Genomic DNA, 10,979 nt, shown 5'->3' on the forward strand with positions numbered 1-10,979 from the left:
AAAAAAAAAAGAATTAGCAGTAAGACTGCGTTTAGACACAGGAGAAACGTATATTTCAAACGGCTCTGCTGTGTGTTGGTACTCCTTAGGAAATTGAATCTATGTTGATATTCAGGGAGTTGGAAACACGTTTATTCTAGAAGTTGCGTTTGGATATTCTAGAGTGAATGGGAGTATATGCTGTAATGAGAAATATCTGGCTCTAAAACAAAAACGGAGCTGTCTAGCAGAATGGTTTTCAAGGTGTACATTCAGCTTGCAGACTTAAACTGATGTGTTTATGTTGCTGTTCAGAAATGCTTTCTTTGGAGAATCTAGAAACGGATATTTCCAGATGTATACAGGCATATAAGAATTAGCAGTAAGGCTGCGTCTTAAACACAGGAGAAACACATATTCCAAACTGCTCTGCTGTGTGTTGGTTCACCTTAGGAAGTTACATCTATGTTTAGATTCAGAGAGTTAGAAACACGTTAATTCTAAATGCAGGTTTTGGATATTCCAGAGGGAATGGGGCCATATGCTATAACGAGAAATATCTGGCTCTAAAATAAAAACAGAGCTATGTAGCAGAGTGGATGTCAAGGTGTACATTCAACTTGCAGACATGATCTGATGTGAGTATGCAACAGTCAGAAACCCTTTATTTGGAGAATCTAGAAACGGATATTTCCAGCTGTATGAAGGCATATAAGAATAAGCAGAAAGACTGCATCTAAAACACTGGAGAAACGTATATTTCAAACTACTCTACTGTGTGTTGGTTCACCTTTAGAAGTTGCATCTATCTTTAGATTCAGCGAGTTGGAAACACGTTTCTTCTAAAAGCTGCATTTGGATATTCCATAGTGAATGGGAGTGCATGCTGTAATGAGAAATAGCTGGCTTTAAAATAAAAATGGAGCTATCTAGCAGAATGGTTCTCAAGGTTTATATTCAACTTACAAGTTAAACTGCTGTGCATATGCAGCAGTACAGAAAGCCGTATTTGGAGAATCTAGAAACGGATATTTCCAGCAATATGCAGGCATATAAGAATTAGCATTAAGACTGCGTCTAAAACAAAGGAGAAACGTATATTTCAAAGTGCTCTACTGTTTGTTCTTTCACGTTAGGAAGTTGCATCTAAGTTTAGATTCAGCGAGTTGGAAACACCTTTCTTCCAAGAGCTGTGTTTGGATATTCCAGAGTAAATGGGAGTATATGCTGTAATGAGAAATATCTGGCTCTAAATCAAAAACGAAGTTATCTAGCAGAATGGTTGTGAAGGTGTACGTTCAGCTTGCAGAATTAAACTGATGTGTAAATGTAGTAGTTCAGAAACCCTTTCTTTGGAGAATCTAGAAACGGATATTTCCATCCATATAGAGGCATTTAAGAATTAGCAGCAAGGTTGCGTCTAAAACACAGGAGAAACGTATCCTTCAACCTGTTCTGCTGTGGTTTCTTTCACCTTAGGAAGTTACATCTCTGTTTCCGTTCAGTGAGATAGAAATATGCTTCTTCTAAAAGTTGCGTTTGGATATTCCAGAGTGAATGTGCGTGTAGGCTGTAATGAGAAATATCTGGCGGTAAAACAAAAACGAAGCTATCTAGCAGAATGGTTGTCAACGTGTACATTCACATTACAGAGTTAAACTGATGTGTATGCAGCAGCTCAGAAACCCTGTCTCGGCAGAATCTAGAATCAGATATTTCCAGCCGTATACAGGCATATAAAAATTAGCAGTAAGAATGCATATAAATCACAGGGGAACCGTATCTTTCAAAATGCTCTGCTGTGTGTTTGTTCATCTGAGGAAGTTGCATCTATGTTAAGATTCAGTGGGTTACAAACACGTTTCTTCAAAAAGCTGCGTTTGGATATTCCAGAGTGAATTGGAGTATAAGGTTTAATGAGAAATATCTGGCTCTAAAACAAAAACGAAGCTATTTAGCAGAATGGTTGTCAAGGTGTACAATCAACATACAGAGTTAAACCAATGTGTGAATGCAATAGTTCAGAAACACTTTCTTTAGAGAATCTATAAACAGATATTTCCAGCCATAAAGGGCATATAAGAATTAGCAGTAAGACTGCCCCTGAAGCACAGGAGAAACGTATATATAAAAATGCTCTGCTGTCTGTTCGTTTACCTTAGGGAATTGCATATATGTTTATATTCAGCGAGTTAGAAACAGGTTTCTTCTAAAGGGTGCGATGGGATATTCCAGAGTGAATGTGACTATAGGCTGTCAACAGATATGTCTGGCTCTAAAACAGAAAGGAAGCTATCTAGCAGAATTGTTTTCAAGGTGTACAATTAACTTACAGAGTTATACAGACGTGTGTATGCAGCACTTCAGAAATCCTTTCGTTGGAGAATCTGAAAACAGATATTTCCAGCAATGTACAGGCATATAAGAATTAGCAGTAAGACTGCGTCTAAAACACAGGAAACATGTATCTTTCAAACTACTCTGCTGAGCGTTCTTTCACTTTAGGAAGTTGCATCTATATTTAGATTCAGCGAGTTATAAACATGATTCTTCTAAAAGCTGCGTTTGAATATTCCACAGTGAATGGGAGTGTAGCCTGTAATGAGAAATATCTGGCTCTAAAACAAAATCGGAGTTATCTAGCAGAATGGTTTTTAAGGTGTAAAATCAACATAAACAGATAAACTGATGTGTGTATGTAGCAGTTCAGAAACCCCTTTTTTGAGAATCTAGAAACGGACATCTCCAGCTATATACAGGCATATAAGAATTAGAAGTAAGACTGCACCTAAAATACAGGAGAAACGTATCTTTCACACTGTTCAGCTGCGTGTTCATTCACCTTAGGAATTTTCATCTGTGTTTAGATTCAGCGAATTAGAAACACGTTTCTTCTAAAAGCTCATTTTGAATATGCCAGTGTGAATGGGAGTGTAGGCTGTAAAGAGAAATATCTGGCTCTAAAACAAAAGCGGAGCTATCTAGCTGAATCATTGTCAAGGTGTATCTAGAAACAGATACTTCCAGCAATATACAGGCACATAAGATTTAGCAGTAAGACTGCGTCTAAAACACAGGAAAAACTTATCTTTAACATTGCTCTGCTGTGTGCTAGTTCACCTTAGTCAGTTGCATTTATGTTTTGATCCAGCGAGTTAGAAACACGTTTCTTCTAAAAGCTTCGTTTGGATATTCCAGAGTGAAGGAGAATAGCCCGTATGAGAAATCTCTGGCTCTAAAACAAAAACAGAGCTATCAAGTGGAATGGTTGTCAAGGTGTACAGTCACGTTTCACAGTTAAACTGATGTATGTTTGCAGAAATTAACAAACGCTTTCTTGGGAGAATCTAGAAACAGAATTTTCAGTCATATACAGGCATATAAGAATTAGCAGTAAGATTGCGTCTAAAACACAGGTCAAACATATCTTTCAAACTGCTCTGCTGTGTGTAGGTTCACCCCAGGAAGTTGCATCTATGTTTAGATTCAGTGAGTTAGAAAAACGTTTCTTCTAAAAGCTGCGTTTGGATATTCTAGAGTGAATGGGAATAGAGGCTGTAATGAGAAATATCTGGCTCTAAAACAAAAACGAAGGTATCTAGCAGAACGGTTATCAAGGTATACAATCAACTTACACAATTAAACTGATGGGTATATGCCTCAGTTCAGAAACCCTTTCTTTGGACAATCTAGAAACAGAAATTAACAGCCAAAAGGGGCACCTAAGAATTAGCTGTAAGGCTGTGTCCAAAACACAGGAGAAACGTACCTTTCATACTTCTCTCCTTTGTGTTTCTTCACCATAGGAAGTTGCATCTATGTTTAGATTCAGCGAGTTAGAATCACTTTTCTTCTAAAATCTGTGTTTGAATATTCCAGAGTGAATTGAGTATAGGCCGTAATTAGAAATATCTGGTTCTAAAACAAAAATGGAGCTATCTAGCAGAACGGTTGTAAAGATGTTCCTTCAACTGACATAGTTAAACCGATGTGTGCATGTAGCAATTCAGAAACACTTTCTTTATGGGATCTGGAAACAGATATTTCCAGCCATATACTGGCATTTAAGAATTAGCTTTAAGAGTGCATCTAAAACACAGGAGAAACGTATATTTCAAGCTGCTCTGCTCTGTGTTCATTCACCTTAGGAAGTTGCATCTATGTTTAGATTCAGCGAAATAGAAACACGTTTTTTTCTAAAAGCTACGTTTGGATATTCCAGAGTAAATGGGAGCATAGGCTGTAATGAAAAGTGTCTGGCTCTAAAACAAAAACGGAGCAATCTAACCGAATCATTGTCAAGGTGTACAATCTACTTTCAGAGTTAAACTGATGTTTGTATGCAGTAGCTCAGAAACACTTTATTTCGAGAATCTAGAAACAGATATCTCCAGCCATTTAAAGGCCTATAAGAATTAGCAGGAAGACTGTGTCTAAATCACAGGAGAAAAAGAATTTTCATACTGCTTTGCTGTGTGATCGTTAACCTTAGGAATTTGAATCTAAGTTAAATTCAGCGAGTTAGAAATACGTTTCTTCTAAAAGCTGCATTTGAATATTCCATAGTGAATGGGAGTTTAGGCTGTAATGAGAAATATCTGGCCCTAAAACAAAAATGGAGCTATCTAGTTGAATGGTTATCAAGGGGTACAATCAACTTAAAGAGATAAACTGATGTGTCTATACAGCAGTGCAGAAACCCTTTCTTTGGAGAATCTAGAAAGTGATATTTGCAGCCGTATACAGCCATATAAAAATTACCTGTAAGACTACATCTGAAACACAGGAGGACCATATCTTTCAAACTGATCTGCTGTGTGTTCGTTCACCATATGAAGTTGCATGTATATTTAGAGTCAGCGAGTTATAAACACGTTTCTTCTAAAAGCTGTGTTTGGATGTTCCAGAGTGAATGGGAGTATAGGCTGTAATGAGAATCATCTGGCTCTAAAACAAAAACAGAGCTATCTGGCAGAATGGTTGTCACGGTGTTCATTCAACTTATAGAGTTAAAGTACTGAGTGTATGCAGCAGTTCGCAAACCCTTTCTTTGAAGAATCTAGAAACAGATATTTCCAGCCATTTATAGGCATATAAGAATTAGCAGTAAGACTGCACCTAAAACACGGGAGAAACGTATCTTTCAAACTGCTCTGCTGTGTGTTTGTTCAACTTAGAAAGTTGCATCTATGTTTAGATTCAGCGAATTAGAAACAGGATTCTTCTAAAAGCTGTGTTTATATCTGGCTCTAAAACAAAAAGGAAGCTATATAGCAAAATGGTTTTCAAGGTGTACAATCAACTTACAGAGTCAAACTGATTGTGTATGCAGCATGTCAGAAACCCTTTCTCTTGATCATCTAGAAACACATATTTCCAGTCATATACAGGCATATAAGAATTAGCAGTAAGACTGCATCTAAAACAGAGGAAAAACGTATCTTTCAAACTGCTCTGCTGTGTGTTCGTTCACATTAGCAAATTGCATCTATGTTTAAATTCACCAAGTTAGAAATACGTTTCTTCTAAAAGCTGCGTTTGCATATTGCAGGCTGAATGGGAATATAGGCTGTAATGAGAAATATCTGATTCTAAAACATAAACGGAGCCATCTAGCAGAATGGTTGTTCAACATTTATATTCAACTTACAGAGTTAAAGGGATGTGTGTATGCAGCAGTTCAGAAACCCTTTCTTTGGGGAATCTAGAATCAGACATTTCCAGCCATATACACGCATATAAGAATTAGCAGAAAGCTTTCATCTAAAACAAAGGAGAAATGTATCTGTCAAAAAACTCTGCTGTGTGTTCACTCACCTTAGGAAGTTGCATCATTGTTTACATTCAGCGAGTTAGAAACACATTTCTTCTAGGAGCAGCGATTGGATATTCCAGAGTGAATGGGAGTATATGCTGTAATGAGAAATATCTGGCTCTAAAAAAAAAGGACGTATCTAACAGAATGGTTTTCAATGTGTGGATTCAACTTACAGAGTTAAACTGCAGTGTGTATGCAGCAGTTCAGAAACCCTTTCTGGGGAGAATCTAAAAACAGACATATACAGCCACATGCAGGCATATAAGAAATACCAGTAAGAATTTGACTAAAACACCTTTCAAACTGCTCCACTGTGTGTTCCTTCACCTTACAGAGTTGTATCTATGTTTAGATTCAGCAGGTAGAAACACCTTTTAACTAGGAGCAGCGTTTGGATATTCCTGAGTGAATGGGAGTGTATGCTGTAATGAGAAATATCTGGGTCTAAAAGGAAAACGGAGTTAACTAACAAAATGGCTTTCAACGTCTACATTCAACTTACAGAGTGAAACTGCTGTGTGTATGCAGCAGCTCAGAAACCCTTCTGGGGACAATCTAAAAACAGATATTTCCAACCGAATGCAGACATATAAGTAATAGCAGTAAAAATTCGTTTAAAACTCAGAGGAAACTTATGTTTCAAACTGCTCTGCTGTGTGTTCCTTCACCTGAGGAAGTTGCAACTATCTTTAGTTTCAGCGAGTTAGAAAGACGTATATATTACAACGTTTGGTTATTAAAGAGTGAATGGGAGTATATGCTGCAATGAGAAATACCTGGCTCAAAAACAAACATGGAGCTATCTAACATAATCGTGGTCAAGGTGTGCATTCAACTTAAAGAGTTAAACTCATGTGTGTATGCAGCAGTTCCAAAACCCTTTCTGAGGAGAATCTCAAAACAGACATTTCCAGCCAAAACCAGGCGTATAAGCAATAGCAGTAAAACTGCATCTACAACACAGAAGAAACATATCTTTCAACCTGCTCTGCTGTATGTTTATTCACCTTAGGGAGCTTCTTGTACTTTTAGATGCAGCGAGTTAGAAACACCTTTCTTATAGGACCAGGGTTTGGCTATACCAGAGTGAATGCTAGTATATCCTGTAATGAAGAATATCTGGCACTAAAAGGAAAACGGAGCTATCTAACAGAAGGTTTTCCATGTGTGCATTCAACTTACAAAGTTAAGCTGTTTTGTGTATTCAGCAGTTCGGAAACCTTTTCTGGAGACAATCTAAAAACAGAGATTTCAGGCCAAATGCAGGCATATCAGAAACAGCGGTAAGACTGCATCTAAAACACAGAAGAAACTTACCTTTCAAACTGCTCTGCTGTGTGTACGTTCACCTTAGGGAGTTACACCTATGTTTACATTCAGCGAGTTAGAAACACCTTTCTTCTCGCAACAGCATTTGCATGTTCCAGAATAAATGGGAGTATAGGCTGTAATGAGAAATACCTGGCTCTAAAAGGAAAACAAAGCTATCTAACAGAATGCTTTTGAATGTCAGCATTCAACGTACAGAAGTACATTTCTGTGTGTATGCACCAGTTCAGAAACCCTTTCTGGGGAGAATCTAAAACCAGACATGTCTGGCCAAATGCATGCATATAAGATATAACAGTAAGACTGCATCTAAAACACAGAAGAAACATATCTTTCAAACTGCTCTGCTGTGTGTTCGTTCAACTTAGGAATTTGCATCTATGTTTAGATTTACCTAGTTAGAAACACGTTTCTTCTATAAGCTGGGTTTAGATATTCCAGTGTGAATAGGAGTATAGACTGTAATGAGAAATATCTGGCTCTAAAAAAAAGATGGAGCTACCTAGCAGAATGGTTTTCAGGGTGTACATTCAACTTAGAGAGTTAAACTCATGTGTCTATGCAGCAGTTCAGAAACCTTTCTTTACATAATCACATACAGATATTTCAAGCCAAAAACAGGAATATAAGAATTAGCAGCAAGTCTGCATCTAAAATACTGGAGAAACGTATGTTTCAAACTGCTCTGCTCTGTGTTCGTTGACCTTAGGAAGTTGCATCTATGTTTACATTCAGCGAGTTAGAAACACATTCCTTCTAACAGCTGCGTTTGGATGTTCCAGAGTGATTGGGTGTATAGGTTGTAATGAGAAATATCTGGCTCTAAAACAAAAACGGAACTATCTAGCAAAATCATTGTCAAGGTGTACATTCAACTTATAGAGTTAAACTGATGTGTGTATGCCTCAGTTCAGAAACCCTCTCTTTACATAATCCAGAAACAGATATTTCCAGCCATATGCACACATGTAAGAATTAGCAGAAAGACTGCATCTAAAACACAGGAGAAATGTATCTTTCAAACTACACTGCTTTGTGTTCATTCACCTTGGGAAGTTGCATCATTGTTTACATTCAGCGAGTTATAAACACATTTCTTCTAGAAGCAGCATTTGGATATTCCAGAGTGAATGGGAGTATATGTTGTAATGAGAAATATCTGGCTCTAAAAGAAAAAGTACGTATCTAACAGAATGGTTTTCAATGTGTGCATTCAACTTACAGAGTTAAACTGCTGTGTTGATGCAGCAGTTCAGAAACAGTTTTTGGGGAGAATAAAAAAACAGACATATACAGCCAAATGCAGGCATATAAGAAATACCAGTAAGAATTGGACTAAAACACAGAAGAAACGTATCTTTCCAAATCCTCCTCTGTGTGTTTGTTCACCTTAGGTAGTTGCATCTGTGTTTAGATTCAGCGAGTTAGAAACACGTTTCTTCTAAAAGCTGAGATTGGATATTCCAGAGTGAATGGTCGTATAGGCTACAATGGGAAATATCTGGCTCTAAAACAAAAACGGAGCTATCTAGCAGAATAATCGTAAAGCTGTACATTCAACTGACATACTTAAACTGATGTGTGTATGCAGCAGTTCAGAAAACCTTTCTTTATGGAATCTAGAAACATATATTTCCAGGCATATACAGGCATTTAAGAATTAACAGCAAGACTGCATGAAAAACACAAGAGAAAAGTATCTTACAAACTGCTCTGCTGTGGGTTTGCTCACCTTAGGAAGTTGCATCTCTGTTTAGATTCAGCGAGTTAGAAACACGTTTCTTCTGAAAGCTGCGTTTGGATATTCCAGAGTGAATGGGAGTGTAGTCTGTAAAGAGAAATATCTGGCTCAAAAACAAAAACGGAGCTAGCTAGCAGAATGGTTCTTAAGAGGTACATTCACCTTTCACAGTTAAACTGATGTGTGTATACAGCAGTTCACAAACCCTTTCTTTGGAGAATCTAGAAACAGATATTTAAAGCCATATACAGGCATATACGAATGAGCAGGAAGACTGCCTCTAAAACACAGGAGAAACGTATATTTCAAACTGCACTGCTGTGTGTTCATTCACCTTAGGAAGTTGCATCTAAGTTTAGATTCAGCGAGTTAGAAACACATTTCTTCTAATATCTGCATTTGAATATTCCAGAGTAAATGGGAGTATAGGCTGTACTGAGAAATATCTGGCTGTAAAACAAAAAGGAAAGTATCTGGCAGAATGGTTCTCAAGGTATACATATAACTTACGCAGTTATATTGATGTTTGTATGCAGCAGCTCATAAACACTTTCTTTCGAGCATATAGAAACAGATATTTCCAGTCATTTACAGGCATATAAGAATTAGTGGTAAGACTGTGTCTAAAACACAGGAGACATGTATCTTTCAAACTGCTCTACTGTGTGATCGTTCAACTTAGCAATTTGCATCTATGTTTAGATTTACCTTGTTAGAAACACGTTTCTTCTATAAGCTGGGTTTAGATATTCCAGTGTGAATGGAAGTATAGGCTGTAATGAGGAATATCTGGCTCTAAAACAAAAATGGAGTTATCTAGCAGAATGGTTCTCAATGTTAACATTTAACTGACATAGTTAAACTGATCTGTGTATGCAGCAGTTCAGAATCCCTTTCTTTACATAATCGGGAAACTGATATTTCCAGCCGTATACAGGCATATGAGAATTAGCAGTAAGACAGCATCTAAAACAATGGAGAATTGTACCTTTCAACCTGCTGTGCTGTGTGTTACTACACCTTAGGAAGTTGCACCTATATTTAGATTCAGCGAGTTAGAAACATGTTTCTTCTAGAAGCTGTGATTGCATATTTCCAGAGTGAATGGGAGTATAGGGTGTAATGAAAAATATCTGGCTCTAAAACTAAAACGAATCTATCTAGCAGAATGACTGTCAAGGTGTACAATCAACTTACAGAGTTAAACTGATGTTTGTATGCAGGAGCTAATAAACACTTTGCTTCAAGAATCTTGAAACAGATTTTTCCAGTCATTTACAGGCAAATAAGAATTAGCAGTAAGACTGCGTCTAAAACACAGGAGGAGAACGTAAATTTCAAACTGCTGTGCTGTGTGATCGTTCACCTTAGGAATTTGCATCTATGTTTAGATTCAGCGAGTTGGAAACACATTTCTTCCTAAAGCTGGGTTTGGATATTCCAGTGTGAATGGAAGTATAGGCTATAATGAGAAATATCTAGCTCTAAAACAAAAATCGAGAAAGCTAGAAGAATGGTTGTCAAGGTTTACATTCAACTGACATAGCTAAACTGATATGTGTATGCAGAAGTTCGCAAACCCTTTCTTAATAGAATCTAGAAACAGATATTTCCAGCCATATACAGGCTTTTAAGAAATAGCAGTAAGACTGTATCTAAAACACCAGAGAAACGTACATTTCTAACTACTCTGCTGTGTGTTTGTTCAACTTAGGAAGTTGCATCTATGTTTAGATTCAGCAAGTAAAATACACGTTTCTTCCGAAACTGCGTTTGCATATTCCAGAGTAAATGGGAATATAGGCTATAATGAGAAATATCGGGCTCTAAAACAAAAACAGTGGTATCTACCAGAACGATAGTCAAGGTGTACTATCAACTTACAGAGTTCAATTCAAGTTTGTACGCAGCAGCTCAGAAACACGTTCTTTAGAGAATTTCCAGGCATACACAAGACGATAAGAATTAGCAGTAAGATTGCGTCTAAAACACAGGAGAAACGTATGTTTCAAACTGCTCTGCTTTGTGTTCGTTCACCTTAGGAAGTTGCATCTATGTTTAGTTTCAGCGAGTTAGGAACACGTTTGTTCTAAAAGCTGCGTTTGGATATTC

The sequence above is a fragment of the Cebus imitator genome, unplaced genomic scaffold (genome assembly GCF_001604975.1).
Source record: "Cebus imitator isolate Cc_AM_T3 unplaced genomic scaffold, Cebus_imitator-1.0 Scaffold874, whole genome shotgun sequence".
In the NCBI taxonomy this organism is placed as follows: Eukaryota; Metazoa; Chordata; class Mammalia; order Primates; family Cebidae; genus Cebus; species Cebus imitator.